Genomic DNA, 17089 nt, shown 5'->3' on the forward strand with positions numbered 1-17089 from the left:
ACATCTACTAGGAGAATGAATCCCTCTTGTCCTTGCACTTGTGTCTAGCTAGTGGATGGGAGTCATTCATCTTCCTTCTACCCTGAGCCATGTGCATCCTGGTAAAATCCTCTGCATCCTTCAAGGACACAGAGGAACTGGCCTTTGATGGAGCTGGTACCACACAAAAGCCACATCAGACACATTTTCCAGCATCTTTGAGAAAGCTGTCTGGAAGTCAGCAGATGTAAGGTTTGTTTCAATGAAACCAAGGGTACATCCTTCATCATTGCCCTTCCCAGAGCACTGGGTGTGGAGCAAACACAGAAAGCTACTGAAGAATTATTGGTGGTCTTCTGGGTGTGATCACAGCATCGAAGCACTCGAGAGAAAGAAACATCATTGTCTTTGATGTTAGCAATAATGTCTGGGACTCACTTGAGCAAACCTCAGCCAGGAGGGACTTCTGTTTCTCTTAAAAGCTGGGTATTTTGATGAAACAGGTTTGGAAACATAGTTATGGTTTGGAGAGCTCAACTGTTGAGGCATGGAAGTTTACTTGATTTCCCTCCACTACTGGATGTTCTGGGAAGTTTTCACCACAGAAAGTTGATGGTGTAGCCTCTCCATTTATTATCAAACTAGAAAAGGCTTGCATAGAAGTGCACACACAGAAGTGCACAAATAGACTTGTTCTTGGAGCATTTTTCTAGCCTTGGGGACTAATTCTGTTGGAGCATTTTTCTAGCTTTGGGGACTAATTCTGTTGGTCAGTGGAAAGCTATTCTATTAAATGCTTTATAGTATTTAAAGAGCAGTTTGGTTCCATTTAATTATTAATTGGCTGCCTTAAATTAACAGCTACCCAAGCCTGGAGAAATTAGAGTTAGGGCAAGACTGTAGGAGTAGGTCACAGTGAGTGACTCCAAGTGTGGCTAGCAATTTATTGTGAACAAGAATAATAACTAACCTTTCAAGAAGGATGCAGAATAGTGCTCTCTAAAACAGCCCACCAGCCACTGTCTAGGGTCTGAAGCTGGCTAAACTTCTTCCCAGATGTTTCCAAACAATGTGTGTTTATGATATAGAGGACATTTTTAAATAACCAACACTAAACCTTACATGGCTTCAACATTCACTCACTACAGTTACTCGGGGTCTCCTCTGCACCATACATACTGGATACAGGCTAGTAAACAATGCAGTGTTCTGATGAACTGTGCAGTCCACTCAGGAGGACGTTCACAGTAAAGTGACTGGTTGCTGCACAGCACCTGTAGACATTCATAGACAACTATGGCAGTGTGATAAGCATTGTTTCACCTGATACCCCAGTCACAGCTCATTTAGTTCCACGGACATTATCAACTTCCTTCTTAGTGAATTAAAAAAAAAAAAAACAGAGAAGTTAAGTGACTCATCCAGGGGATCCTGACAGTCACTGGTGAACCTATGAACCAGCAACCCTAGAACGTCACCTCCTAACCTTTCTACTGCCCTGTCACTCAAAGCAAGGAACAGATGGCATGTTCAGAGAGGGCCCTCTGAGTGCTGAGCTGCTCTTGACCCTGGAATAAAGCCCAGAGAAAAGACAAGCTCCTGATCTTCAGGAGTGTTCTTGGTGAGAGTCAAACATTTAAAGATATATCCCATGGTTTCGGGAGGTGAAAAGCAGTGAAGGGGACAGGAAGTGACCCTGGGCTCTCAGATAAGGGAAGAACCCAGGAGAAACCAGAATACAATGTTGAGATGCATGTGGGAGAAGAATATTCCAGAAAGAGGCTGCAGTATTCAGCCTTGAGGTGGTAAAGTTTGGGGTAAGTCAAAGGTCACTACAAGAATACCCTGAAGTCAGAGGAATGAGAAGAGGTGGTGGGACATGAGCTCAGAAGGTTACAGCATTCAGGAAATGTCCAGCGCTGCAGTTAATTGTAGAAGCTGTGAGTTCTGCCTTGACTTCATGAGGAGCTCCAAGGGTTACAAGCAAAAGAGAGGAGGTTATAGAATTCTTTTTGAACTTGCATTCTTTTGGGGGAGCAAGAAAGGAAGCAGGGATAACTTTTGGCAAGACAAGATCTTCTAACAATTTAGCTACTCACAATAGTGGCTTGGACCCAGTGATAACCCTGGCAGAGGATGACAAGTAGTCCTCTGATTGCATTCTGAAAGAAGACTGATGGGACTCGGGCAAATTGGATGCGGATGTGAGAGACAGAGAGCCCTGGGGTATATGCTCATCTACACAGCAAAGGTTTAACTAAGGGGAGAAGACTGCAGGGCTCTACCTCAGGACTTCGAACAAAGGGCCTGGAAGAATTCAGGAGACAGGATGAGTGAGGCACATCTTTCATCTGGCGCACAACTGAGTGAGAACTAAGGTCAAGGTGAAAACTAGGATCATGGCAGATAATTAGGTCTGTCCAATGAGCAAGAATAAAAAGTGGTGTCCATACCCATGCCCTGTGGGACTTCATGGCCTTTTAGACAGTCTGGAGCACCTGGTAGCCTTGAAATCAGCACCAGGGGATAAGCGAGTCAAAGAGGAAAAGAAGATGTGCAGGCCACCTAGGATGTACAGTGCAGAGAAAAACATGCCCTTCACTTGTAGACTATTGGTGACCCTAATGACAATCTACAGATGAGGCTCCCAGGGCCCCATTTTCACCCTTGCTCAGAGAATAAACAAGCTGGTAGGCAGAGAGGAGTCTTCTTCCTGAGTCCCCCAGGCAGAACATTATGCCTGGTGGGGGAAAACAGATGGTGGAGCAGCCTCACCAAGCTGCTCCCGTCATGGCTCCGCTATTTGGGCTGTAAAATTATTGATGGAGCTGAGCACGTGGAGTCTGGGAAGTAGCAACTCAGTTTAGTGATGTCTCAAGAACTTGCTTAGGCGTGGTCAGGTTCAGGGAAGAGAATTTAGACAACCCTTTCCCCAAAGGCAAGCTCTACATTGTTGCTATTCAGCCGGGCCATTGGACCTGCTGTTCCAGAAAAGGCCACGGCCTCTGGAAGAGCTGGGGAAGGGCAATCAAGAGTAACACTTAGGAAAGCCATCCAGAGATCAGCATGTAAGAAGTATTCAATAGAAACTAACTGTACTTAGTATTACTCAGTTCTGCATCCACAGAGCAAGATATTCATCTCAGCACATAGGGGTGCCAGTAAATACTTGCTTTGTATAATTTGACTCCATCATCATCACCATCCTCAGTTAGCATTCAGTTCTTTGTGAAGTGGCTGACAGACACTTGAGGTTCTTGGGTTGGGTTGAGTAAAAGCTTGAATACTGAAGACATGAATCAAACACCAAGTTTGGGCAGATACTCAAGGACCACTTTTTGAAACAGGTGTTGATCTTAATCAAAGCTAGAGCAGTAAAGCAAAGGTGAGAGGACAGATGGGCTGGGGAGGGCGGCTTTCCCAAGTACAAGTGTGAAGTTCTGAAAGATTTAGGGATTTGGATATGTCTAAAGAAGGCTATTTACTTTCAAAATTGGAGCTAGGCTTTGTGTTAGGTCAGTGTGTTAGCTTCAATTCAAGACAGACATGTTCTCCACCTCCTATACATTCCATCCTTCTGTCTTCCTTCTCTTGCTTCCTCCCTCCCTTCTATCCTTTCTTCCTTCCTTCCTTTCTTCTTTCTTTCCTCCCTGATTCCTCCCTAAGGAAAAGAAAAGAAAAAAATACCTGTGAGGTTTAGTGAGAGACTCTGTCTCAAAAATATCAGGTGGAAAGTGACCTAGGAAGACACTCAGTGTTGACCTCAGGCCCCCACATTCACACACATACATGTACACATGCATACATGCATACATGTCCATACACAGGTATGTACACATGCATGTACAAAATTTAAAATGAAAAGGGAAGTACCTGAAAGTTAGTCATTGTCTTAGAAAGTATCCAAATGCAGAAAGAAGTCCAACTGGAGTTGGAGTCACTTAACACAAACCCCAAATGGTGAGAGAGGAGAATGTTTACTGACTGGCTCATTGGAAGGATTTGTGCCACTCATAGTTTCAGTCCATCATGGCAGGAAAGCCATGGACAAAACATGGCGCTCTCTATGGTGGAGATGAGTTGTAATGGAGATTTTTCATATGACATCAGCAGGAAACAGATTTAGGCCAGTATTAAGGTGGGTATTATCTTCAAAGGCCCACCTGTAGTGACCTAGTCTGCAACCCAGGACCCACCTTCTGAAGCCCTCCATAGCCTTCAAAATACCACCACAAACTAGGGACCAAGCACTCAAAATATGAGCTCTCAAAATGACCCCTGTGGGAGCCATTCTAGTTTCAAAGTATACTGAGGGGTAGCTACGATGTAAGAGGAAAGGTTGCAGATGATAAAAGCCCAGGGGTAGAACTTCCCAGTTGAACTCAAGTCCACAACTCTGTAATTGTATAGGACCACTATGAAAAGCCTGTGGGTGAGTCGCAATTCTTTCTGTCTTCCCCATCCTTCTATCTTTTGGACCTCCACCTACCTTCCTCACAGAACACCAGGTCTGCTAATTGATCCTACAGACACATGGTGTGTAGCTGATTAAGAGTGGACTCCAGAGACAATATACCTCAAGACTTTATGCAAATCTCCTTTATTTCTCTGTACCTCACATCTCTTCATCTGCAGAATGGCAGGAGTGGTAATGAGAGCCTCGTGGGTCAGTGTGTGATGGCAAATCAGGTTAGTACTACAGAGTTCTTAGACTCCTTGTTTCACAGGAAGTGACCAACACACAACAGCTTGCAACTGCTGGATCAGCAGCTAAGATTATTAGTGCATTTTTCTTTTTTAACGTTTGCCAGTTACATACACTTATATGTATGTGATGAATTTTGTTTGTTTCACACAACTGAATAAATCCATTCAGACCAAGACAAGATAGAACAAAACATTAAGAAGAGCCTTTGAGATGAATTCCTTCAACACTGATTCATATGGAGGACAGTTAAGTCAAGAGGGACATGTGGGCTTTGGGGAGTGGTCACCGGTTTCTAGGTTAGACACAGTAGCTGAGTATTTGAGAGGAAAGGGAGAGTGGAGCTTCAGTAGTACAGGAAGCCTGTAGTTAATGAGCTGTCATGATCTATTTTGGAGAATCCTAGAGGGCAAAAGCTGAACCACTGCAATATTGGTTCGAGGAAAGCATCTAAGGATGTGTTAGGGGGAAGTTCTCTTGAAAGGGAAGCAGAGCTGCCTAGTACTGATTCTGTTCCGCCCCCAAAGCAGGACAGCCCCATTTCTTTTTTTTTATTCAAAATGTATCTTTTATTATTTTTTTTGTCTTGATTTATTTTTTTTAATTAGGTAATTTCCTCAGTTACATTTCCAATGCTATCCAAAAAGTCCCCAATACACTCCCCCCCCCAGTCCCCCACCCACCCACCCCCACCCCTTAGCCCTGGCATTCCCCTGTACTGGGGCATATAAAGTTGGCAAGTCCAATGGGCCTCTCTTTCCAGTGATGGCCTAGGAGGCCATCTTTTGATGCAAATGCAGCTAGAGACAAGAGCTCTTGGGTACTGGTTAGTTCATAATAATGATCCACCTATGGGGTTGCAGTTCCCTTTAGCTCCTTGGGTACTTTCTCTAGCTCCTCCATTGGGGGCCCTGTGATCCATCCAATAGCTGATTGTGAGTATCCACTTCTGTGTTTGCTAGGCCCCAGCATTGTCTCACAAGAGACAGCTATATCTGGGTCCTTTCAGCAAAATCTTGCTAGTGTATGCAATGGTGTCAGTGTTTGGAAGCTGATTATGGGATGGATCCCTGGATATGGCAGTCTTTAGATGGTCCATCCTTTCTTCACAGCTCCAAACTTTATCTCTGTAACTCTTTCCATGGGTGTTTTGTTCCCAATTCCAAGAAGGGGCACAGTGTCCACACTTTGGTCTTCGTTCTTCTTGAGTTTCATGCGTTTAACAAATTGTATATTATCTTGGATATCCTAAGTTTTTGGGCTAATATCCACTTATCAGTGAGTACATATTGTGTGAGTTCCTTTGTGAATATGTTACCTCACTCAGAATGATGCCCTCCAGATTCATCCATTTGCCTAGGAATTTCATAAATTCATTCCTTTTAATAGCTGAGTAGTACTCCATTGTGTAAATGTACCACATTTTCTGTATCCATTCCTCTGTTGAGGGGCATCTGGGTTCTTTACAGCTTCTGGCTATTATAAATAAGGCTGCTATGAACATAGTGGAGCATGTGTCCTTCTTACCGGTTGGAACATCTTCTGGATATATGCCCAGGAGAGGTATTGCTGGATCCTCTGGTAGTGTTATGTCCAATTTTCTGAGAAACCGCCAAACTGATTTCCAGAGTGGTTGTACCAGCTTGCAATCCCACCAACAATGAAGGAGTGTTCCTCTTTCTCCACATCCTCGCCAGCATCTGCTGTCACCTGAGTTTTTCATCTTAGCCATTCTGACTGGTGTGAGGTGGAATCTCAGGGTTGTTTTGATTTACATTTCCCTGATGATTAAGGATGTTGAACATTTTTTCAGGTGCTTCTCTGCCATTCGGTATTCCTCAGGTGAGAATTCTTTGTTCAGTTCTGAGCCCCATTTTTTAACGGGGTTATTTGATTTTCTGGAGTCCACCTTCTTGAGTTCCTTATATATATTGGATATTAGTCCCCTATCTGATTTAGGATAGGTAAAGATCCTTTCCCAATCTGTTGGTGGTCTTTTTGTCTTATTGACAGTGTCTTTTGCCTTGCAGAAGCTTTGCAACTTTATGAGGTCCCATTTATCAATTCTCGATCTTATAGCGCAAGCCTTTGCTGTTCTATTTAGGAATTTTTCCCCTGTACCCATATCTTCGAGGCTTTCCCCTACTTTCTCCTCTATAAGTTTCAGTGTCTCTGGTTTTATGTGGAGTTCCTTAATCCATTTAGATTTGACCTTGGTACAAGGAGATAGGAATGGATCAATTCGCATTCTTCTACATGATAACTGCCAGTTGTGCCAGCACCATTTGTTGAAAATGCTGTCTTTTTTCCACTGGATGGTTTTTGCTCCCTTGTCAAAGATCAAGTGACCATAGGTATGTGGGTTGATCTCAGGGTCTTCAATTCTGTTCCATTGGTCTACTTGTCTGTCGTTATACCAGTACCATGCAGTTTTTAATCACAATTGCTCTGTAGTACAGCTTTAGGTCAGGCATGGTGATTCCTCCAGAGGTTCTTTTATCCTTGAGAAGAGTTTTTGCTATCCTAGGTTTTTTGTTGTTCCAGATGAATTTGCAGATTGCCCTTTCCAATTCGTTGAAGAATTGAGTTGTAATTTTGATGGGGATTGCATTGAATCTGTAGGTTGCTTTTGGCAAGATAGCCATTTTTACAATGTTGATCCTGCCAATCCATGAGCATGGGAGGTTTTTCCATCTTCTGAGATCTTCTTTAATTTCTTTCTTCAGGGACTTGAAGTTCTTGTCATACAGATCTTTCACTTCCTTAGTTAGAGTCACGCCAAGGTATTTTATATTGTTTGCGACTATTGAGAAGGGTGTTGTTTCCCTAATTTCCTTCTCTGCTTGTTTATCCTTTGTGTACAGAAAGGCCATTGACTTGCTTGAGTTAATTTTATATCCAGCTACTTCACCGAAGCTATTTATCAGGCTTAGGAGTTCTCTGGTGGAATTTTTAGGGTCACTTATGTATACTATCATATCATCTCCAAAAAGCGATATTTTGACTTCTTCTTTTCTGATTTGTATCCCCTTGATCTCCTTTTGTTGTCTAATTGCTCTGGCTAGGACTTCAAGTACAATGTTGAATAAGTAGGGAAAGAGTGGGCAGCCTTGTCTAGTCCCTGATTTTAGTGGGATTGCTTCCAGCTTCTCACCATTTACTTGGATGTTGGCTACTGGTTTGCTGTATATTGCTTTTATCATGGTTAGGTATGGGCCTTGAATTCCTGATCTTTCCAAGACTTTTATCATGAATGGGTGTTGGATTTTGTCAAATGCTTTTTCAGCATTTAACGAGATGATCATGTGGTTTTTGTCTTTGAGTTTGTTTATATAATGGATTACATTGGTGGATTTCCATATATTGAACCATCCTTGCATCCCTGGGATGAATCCTACTTGGTCAGGATGGATGATTGTTTTGATGTGTTCTTGAATTCGGTTAGCGAGAACTTTATTGAGTATTTTTGCATCAATATTCATAAGGGAAATTGGTCTGAAGTTCTCTATTTTTGTTGGGTCTTTATGTGGTTTAGGTATCAGAGTAATTGTGGCTTCATAGAATGAGTTGGGTAGAGTACCTTCTGATTCTATTTTGTGGAATAGTTTGTGAAGAACTGGGATTAGTTCTTCTTTGAAGGTTTGATAGAACTCTGCACTAAACCCATCTGGTCCTGGCTTTTCTTGGTTGGGAGACTATTAATGACTGCTTCTATTTCTTTAGGGGATATGGGACTGTTTAGATCATTAACCTGATCTTGATTTAACTTTGGTACCTGGTATCTGTCTAGAAACTTGTCCATTTCATCCAGGATCTCCAGTTTTGTTGAGTATAGCCTTTTGTAGAATGATCTGATGGTGTTTTGGATTTCTTCAGGGTCTGTTGTTATGTCTCCCTTTTCATTTCTGATTTTGTTAATTAGAGTACTTTCCCTATGCCCTCTAGTGAGTCTGGCTAAGGGTTTATCTATCTTGTTGATTTTCTCAAAGAACCAGCTCCTCGATTGGTTGATTCTTTGAATTGTTCTTCTTGTTTCCACTTGGTTGATTTCACCCCTGAGTTTGATTATTTCTTGCCGTCTACTCCTCTTGGGTGAATTTGCTTCCTTTCATTCTAAAGCTTTTAGGTGTGTTGTCAAGCTGCTAATGTGTGCTCTCTGTAGTTTCTTTTTGGAGGCACTCAGAGCTATGAGTTTTCCTCTTAGAAATGCTTTCAGTGTGTCCCATAAGTTTGGGTATATTGTGGCTTCATTTTCATTAAACTCCAGAAAGTCCTTAATTTCTTTCGTTATTCCTTCCTTGACCAAGGTATCATTGAGAAGAATGTTGTTTAGTTTCCACGTCTGTGTTGGCTTTCTATTATTTATTTTGTTATTGAAGATCAGTCTTAGTCCATGGTGATCTGATAGGATGCATGGGACAATTTCAATATTTTTGTATATATTGAGGCTTGTTTTGTGACCAATTATGTGGTCAATTTTGGAGAAGGTACCGTGAGGTGCTGAGAAGAAGGTATATCCTTTCGTATTAGGATAAAATGTTCTGTAGATATCTGTCAGATCCATTTGTTTCATAACCTCTGTTAGTTTCACTGTGTCCCTGTTTAGTTTCTGTCTCCATGATCTGTCCATTGGTGAAAGTGGTGTGTTGAAGTCTCCCACTATTATTGTGTGAGGTGCAATGTGTGCTTTGAGCTTTACTAAAGTATCTTTAATGAATGAGGCTGCCCTTGTATTTGGTGCATAGATATTCAGAATTGATAGTTCCTCTAAAATAAAGGATTTTACCTTTGATGAGAATGAAGTGCCCTTCCTTGTCTTTTTTGATGACTTTGGGTTGGAAGTCAATCTTATCAGATATTAGAATGGCTACTCCAGCTTGTTTCTTCCTACCATTTGCTTGGAAAATTGTTTTCTAGCCTTTCATTCTGAGGTAGTGTCTATCTTTTTCTCTGAGATGAGTTTCCTGTAAGCAGCAAAATGTTGGGTCCTGTTTCTGTAGCCAGCCTGTTAGTCTATGTCTTTTTATTGGGGAGTTGAGTCCATTGATATTAAGAGATATTAGGGAGAAGTAATTGTTGCTTCCTTTTATTTTTGTTGTTAGAGTTGGTGTTCTGTTTTTGTGGCTGTCTTCTTTTAGGTTTGTTGAGGGATTACCTTCTTGCTTTTTCTATGACGTGGTTTCCGTCCTTGTATTGGTTTTTTCTGTTATTATCCTTTGAAGGGCTGGATTCGTGGAAAGATAATGTGTGAATTTGGTTTTATCGTGGAATACTTTGGTTTCTCCATCTATGGTAATTGAGAGTTTGGCTGGGTATAGTAGCCTGGGCTGGAAATTGTGTTCTCTTAGTTTCTGTATAACATCTGTCCAGGCCCTTCTGGCTTTCATAGTCTCTGGTGAAAAATCCGGTGTAATTCTGATAGGCTTGCCTTTATATGTTACTTGACCTTTTTCCCTTACTGCTTTTAGTATTCTATCTTTATTTAGTGCATTTGTTGTTCTGATTATTATGTGTCGGAAGGAATTTCTTTTCTGGTCCAGTCTATTTGGAGTTCTGTAAGCTTCTTGTATGTTCATGGGCATCTCTTTCTTTAGGTTTGGGAAGTTTTCTTCTATAATTTTGTTGAAGATATTTCCTGGTCCTTTGAGTTGAAAATCTTCATTCTCATCTACTCCTATTATCCGTAGGTTTGGTCTTCTCATTTTGTCCTGGATTTCCTGGATATTTTGAGTTAGGATCTTTTTGGATTTTGTATTTTCTCTGATTGTTGTGCCGATGTTCTCTATGGAGTCTTCTGCACCTGAGATTCTCTCTTCCATCTCTTGTATTCTGTTGCTGATGCTTGTATCTATGGTTCCAGATTTCTTTCCTAGTGTTTCTATCTCCAGTGTTGCCTCAATTTGGGTTTTCTTCATTGTTTATACTTCCCTTTTTAGGTCTTGGATGATTTTATTCAATTCCATCACCTGTTTGGTCTGGTTTTCCTGCAATTCTTTAATGGATTTTTGTGCTTCCTCTTTAATGTCTTCTACCTGTTTAGCAGTGTTCTCCTGCAATTCTTTAAGGGATTTTTGTGCTTCCTCTTTAATGTCTTCTACCTGGTTAGCAGTGTTCTCCTGCAATTCTTTAAGGGATTTTTGTACTTCCTCTTTAATGTCTTCTACCTGTTTAGCAGTGTTCTCCTGCAATTCTTTAAGGGATTTTTGTGCTTCCTCTTTAATGTCTTCTACCTGTTTACCAGTGTTCTTTTGTATTTCTTTAAGTGTGTTATTAAAGTCCTTCTTGATGTCCTCTACCATCATCATGAGATATGCCTTTAGAACCGGGTCTAGCTTTTCCGGTGTGTTGGGGTGCCCTGGACTGGGCGAAGTTGGAGTGCTTGTTTCTGATGATGGTGAGTGGTCTTGGTTTCTTTTTTTTTTTTTTTTTTGTGTGTGTGTGTGTTTTATTTATTTATTTTTTTAATATTTTTATTACATAATTTCCTCAATTACATTTCCAATACTATCCCAAAAGTCCCCCATAGCGCCCCCCACTTCCCTACCCACCCATTCCCATTCTTTTGGCCCTGGCATTCCCCTATATTGGGGCATATAAAGTTTGCAAGTCCAATGGGCCTCTCTTTCCATTGATGGCCGACTAGGCCATCTTTCGATACATATGCAGCTAGAGACAAGAGCTCCAGGGTTCCGGTTAGTACATCATGTTGTTCCAACAATAGGGTTGCAGATCCCTTTAGCTCCTTGGGTACTTTCTCTAGCTTCTCCATTGGGAGCCCTGTGATACATCCAATAGCTGACTGTGAACATCCACTCCTGTGTTTGCTAGGCCCCGGCATCGTCTCACAAGAGACAGCTATATTTGGGTCCTTTCAGCAAGATCTTGCTAGTGTATGCAATGGTGTCAGCGTTTAGAAGCTGATTATGGGACGGATCCCTGGATACAGCAGTCTCTAAATGGTCCATCCTTTCATCACAGCTACGAACTTTGTCTCTGTAGCTCCTTCCCTGGGTGTTTTGTTCCCAATTCTAAGAAGGTGCACAGTGTCCACACTTTGGTCTTCATTCTTCTTGAGTTTCATGCGTTTAGCAAATTGTATCTTATATCTTGGGTATCCTAAGTTTTGGGCTAATATCCACTTATCAATGAATACATATTGTGTGAGTTCTTTTGTGATTGTGTTACTTCACTCAAGATGATGCCCTCCAGGTCTATCCATTTGGCTAGGAATTTCATAAATTCATTCTTTTTAATAGCTGAGTAGTACTCCATTGTGTAAATGTACCATAATTTCTGTATCCATTCCTCTGTTGAGGGACATCTGGGTTCTTTCCAGCTTCTGGCTATTATAAATAGGGCTGCTATGAACATAGTGGAGCATGTGTCCTTTTTACCGGTTGGGACATCTCCAGAAATGAACCCACACACCTATGGTCACTTGATCTTCGACAAGGGAGCTAAAAACATCCAGTGGAAAAAAGACAGCATTTTCAACAAATGGTGCTGGCACAACTGGTTGTTAACATGTAGAAGAATGCGAATCGATCCATTCCTATCTCCTTGTACTAAGGTCAAGTCTAAGTGGATCAAGGAACTTCACATAAAACCAGAGACACTGAAACTTATAGAGGAGAAAGTGGGGAAAAGCCTTGAAGATATGGGCACAGGGGAAAAATTCCTGAATAGAACAGTAATGGCTTGTGCTGTAAGATCGAGAATTGACAAGTGGGACCTCATGAAACTACAAAGCTTCTGCAAGGCTAAAGACACCATCAATAAGACAAAAAAACCACCAACAGATTGGGAAAGGATCTTCACCTATCCTAAATCAGATAAGGGACTAATATCCAATATATATAAAGAACTCAAGAAGGTGGACTCCAGAAAGTCAAATAACCCCATTAAAAAATGGGGCTCAGAACTGAACAAAGAATTCTCACCTGAGGAATACCGAATGGCAGAGAAGCACCTGAAAAAATGTTCAACATCCTTAATCATCAGGGAAATGCAAATCAAAACAACCCTGAGATTCCACCTCACACCAGTCAGAATGGCTAAGATCAAAAATTCAGGTGACAGCAGATGCTGGCGAGGATGTGGAGAAAGAGGAACACTCCTCCATTGTTGGTGGGATTGCAAGCTTGTACAACCACTCTGGAAATCAGTCTGGCGGTTCCTCAGAAAATTGGTCTTGGTTTCTGTTAGTAAGATTCTTACGTTTACCTTTCGCCATCTGGTAATCTCTGGGATTAGTTGTTATTGTTGTCACTGTTTAAAGATTGGAGCAGACTCTGTGTTCCACTCACCAGAAGTCTCAAAATCCTGTGGCCGGTGTCGTGGGTAGCTGGCGGGTGTCAGCAGACCCTGCGCTCTAGCTACCCAGGTGCTGTTCAGACCGGAAGAGGCTTGTGGCCCTACTCAGGCCGGATTTCTGCCTCCCCAACCAAAGCAGTCTCAGGTCCAGCGCGATTGGACTGGAGCAGAAGTTGTGTACCACTCACCAGAAGTCTCAAAATCCTGTGGCGGGTGTCATGGGTAGCTGGCGGGTATCAGCCAACCCTGCGCTCTAGCTACCCAGGTGCTGGTCAGACCCGAAGAGTTTTGTGGCCCTACTCTGACAGCCACATTTCAACTGTTCATTGGATTAGCCTTTGACCCAGTGATGGTGAAGACCAGCTATATCGTGTTTCAAGGGGGGAGTTTGTGTCTTCCTCTCTGCACATGTTTCTGGTTCTTCATCAAGGGAGAAGAGAATTTCTGCCCTTCAGCATACCACGATCTCTGTGTCACTCAATCCCAGGGTGGGAAAGTTGCTCAACTGGCATTTGCTAGCTCCACTTTTCCAGAAGTCACTCCACCACAAGGCAAACTAACTTCCTTCTGCTTTGTGTGGTTGACCCTTTAGGACTGGCCCTGGCCATATCTTCTATGTGGCCAGCATCATGGAAGAAGTGATAGTCACTTCCAAGCCTATCTTGGGTTCTGCTTGCATCCATGTGTCACCAAGCCACCAATCTACATAAGCATAGCTTGGTGACTGATCCTCTCCACCTCCCTACTTCCTAGCTACTGTATCAGGGTCCTTCCTTACTCTACATAGGAACCATTAGTGTGAAGTCACACAGGAAAGGGAGGTAGGGACTTAGATACTCAGTTTCATTCTCCCTAATTACATACATTCTCCAAACAACAGAGGATTCCACCAACTTTATAGATGGGAAAACAGAGACCCTGAAGACATAGAGCTGAAATTAGAGATCAGAGATCAGGCAGGGTGTCAGGAATCTGTTTCCAGTGTTCACATTTTAAATTCCCTGACTATTTTATCTACTGAATAATCCACAGTCATTAGTCTCAATTTGATAACCAAGCAATAAATCTCTACATCTTCACTGATAAATGTAAATATATAGAAGACCTATTTTAGTTTTAACTCTGTGCATAGAGGGGTGTCATATGCACATGTACATACATGCAGGTGCCTACAGAGTCCAGAAGAAGGCATTGGATCCCCTGCATCTGCGGAGCAGCCTAATGTTGGTGTTCCTCAACATCGCCTGGTTGGAACTAAACTCTGGTCCTCATAACCACTGATCCAATATCATCAGAGCCTATATTTTTCATATGTGTTTATATGTGTATGTAGCCAAATAAAATGTATGATTGAAAAGACAACTATAGCATAAGAAATGTACAATAAAATCACAGAGTCTCTTGTGCAGCATGTTCATGCTCAAAGAAATCTGGGCAGATCAAATGGTGCTACCTTCCATGTAGACTTACTAGGTTCAGAGTTGATTTTCTGCTCCCTAATTTACAAAAGACCCTCACAAGACACCATTTCTGTCTCCTCCCTTGTCCCTTAGTCTGGCAGCCAACTTCTGAGCTATGTTCTCATAAAAGCATCAAGTGCAATACCCAACCTTTGAACACAGGGTCACATCACAGAGTTATAAACTCTGACAGCAGTTTGGATTAGTGAGACATAACATGGAAGCATGAAATACTCAGGGTGTGCCCAAAAGATGAGACCACTAAACGTGGACCCAACCAGACACAGATAATAGTGATGCTCTGCACAAAGTGAGGGACTGAAGCTTACTTCTCCTTCCTGGCTTTGGGGCAGGGACTTGGGAGGAAGCAAGCACTGAATGAGATGTTGAGTAATGAGTCCAATAATGGCAATTGGTCTACCAGGTGCTCTGGGGTCAGATTTTTCTCAATTAGTGAATTAATGTTTGTTTCACAAGGACGGTGTGTGCATTGTGGTGGCTGAGTAAGCAGGTCAGAGCTCTGCCCCTGTTACTTCTGCAAAGATAATTTTTATCTCCTCTGTGGGGTGGCAGAAGCTGGGGGAGGGTACAGATAGAGGCAGTTACAGTGAGGAAAAAGAACAGCAGTGTTGGAGGCAAACCCTGGAGTTGAATCTCAACTGTGTGTGTTTAATGCAAGCTACAAGCCTTGGGGTAAGACAGCTCTGGGCCACAGCTTCCCCATCCTCACCTGTTCATAAATTAAACAAGTTATACCTATTATTCACAAGAGATAGCTTCCAGGATCTCTTGCATGTACACAGCTTCTTGCATGCACAGATTCTTTATATCAAATGGCTTAATGTGCATAGCATGCTCACATTTTCCTGTGTATTTAAATCACCTCTAGGTGACTTTCAATACCTAATACGATGTAAATCATATGCAAATAACTGTTAGAATGTATTGTCTAGTGAAGACTGAGAACACTGTCTATATGTATTCAGGACCAACAAATCTTTTCAAGTATTTTGGTCAGAATTTGGTTAAATGCACAGCTCCAGAACTCTAGGACCTGAAGGAGCAACTTTGCATGGGACCAACTCGCAAGCTACACATTCCAGTTCTTGCTTACCTTCTACCACCTGTCCCTGTCACCCTCTACCTGCATTATGTTGCCACCCACCCTTGTCCTTGAAAGACTGGCATGATGTCATTTGTTATCTTTCCACAGTCTCTTCCCTCTACCTGAAATAGTTCCCTCCCCTTTTCTCTGGTCAATGCTACTTATCTTTCACATCTCACCTGAAATATCACTTCTTCCAAGAATTTATCTGGACCACTGCCTGCCCTACAACAAGATTTATCCATGCCACCTGGGGAACACATATCCAAGCAGCGATAGAGCACAGGTTTGGGGGTTATCTGGCCTGAACCTGGACAGTCATAGTTCTTGTACTCTTGGGAAATTGTTGTTAGATATCTTTGTCCCCTGGTCTGTAAAACAATAGTAGGTGCACAGCAGGGAGGCTTGGTGTGAAGGCTCAGAACCTCACTTCCAGGAACCATGGGGGAACTAAGAAATCTTACGTAACCAAATGCATTATAAGCCATTAAATGCCATGAAAACATCCTCTCATCATCTGTGAGGTGCAGAGGGACTCTCAGACCTCTGAATATACCAGGAGGAAGAGAAGCTGTGATCTGCTTGAGAAGAAGAAGAAGTGGGACACACAAAGATGTGGAGGAGTGGCAGGAAAGGGCAGTTGAGCATGGTGGCCCAAGGGAAGGGAACAGTGAATGTCAAATGAACATCATAATCCCAAACACAGGCTGAGCATCAGCTCCCTCTGCCTGAGGAGGAGATACTGGACCATCTTCTCCCTCTGAGGACTGACTTCCCCAAGAAGCTTTCATTCATCCTCTCGGTTCATTTATTCATTTGATGTTTATTAGTTTCTGACTGGTGGACTTTGTTTCACACTCATTGAGTATACTTCAAAATATAAGGAACACGGGAATGATTAAAACAGAGTAACGTGCACCTGTTGCAGAACTCTGAGACGTCAATCTGCTCCTACAGACAACCATGTCCAGGAGGACAATGCTGCACAAAAGGGTGAGGAGGGATGATAGAAAGAGCTGCATTATAGAAGGGATCAGAAGGGCTCTCTGCACGTGATCCATTGAAATAGAGGTAAATGGTATAAACTATGAGGATATCTGAGAGAGCAGGTGTCGAAGCCCTTGGGTGTGAGCATGGGTGCTATATTTAGGCAATGAAGCAGAATGAGGAAGGGAGTGTCATCATGTGACAGGTACTTGATCATGTGGGGCTGTGCCATGCACATGGTAGTATAATAGAAAGAAGATCGGCATCTGATGTAGCTTTTACAGGTCAGTAGATGCCTTATAGAGATGAGCATGGGGGAAAGGTGGAAGAATAAGGCAGAGGAGGGCATTGCTCTGATCGGGGAGGCTTTGATGGTACCTGGGATCAGAGAAGTAGAATAAGTAGACATTTCTTCAATGGGGCTTTTTCTTCTCTTCATAAAGGCCTTGTATTTGTATCAGAAATCATAGTTTGACCCACTGGGGACCTTGACTGTCAGATGGCATAAGCATTCTCATCTAGACAGTGAGATTTCTTCCA

This window comes from Mus caroli, unplaced genomic scaffold (genome assembly GCF_978045245.1).
Source record: "Mus caroli unplaced genomic scaffold, Mus_caroli_1 scaffold_8, whole genome shotgun sequence".
NCBI lineage: Eukaryota > Metazoa > Chordata > Mammalia > Rodentia > Muridae > Mus > Mus caroli.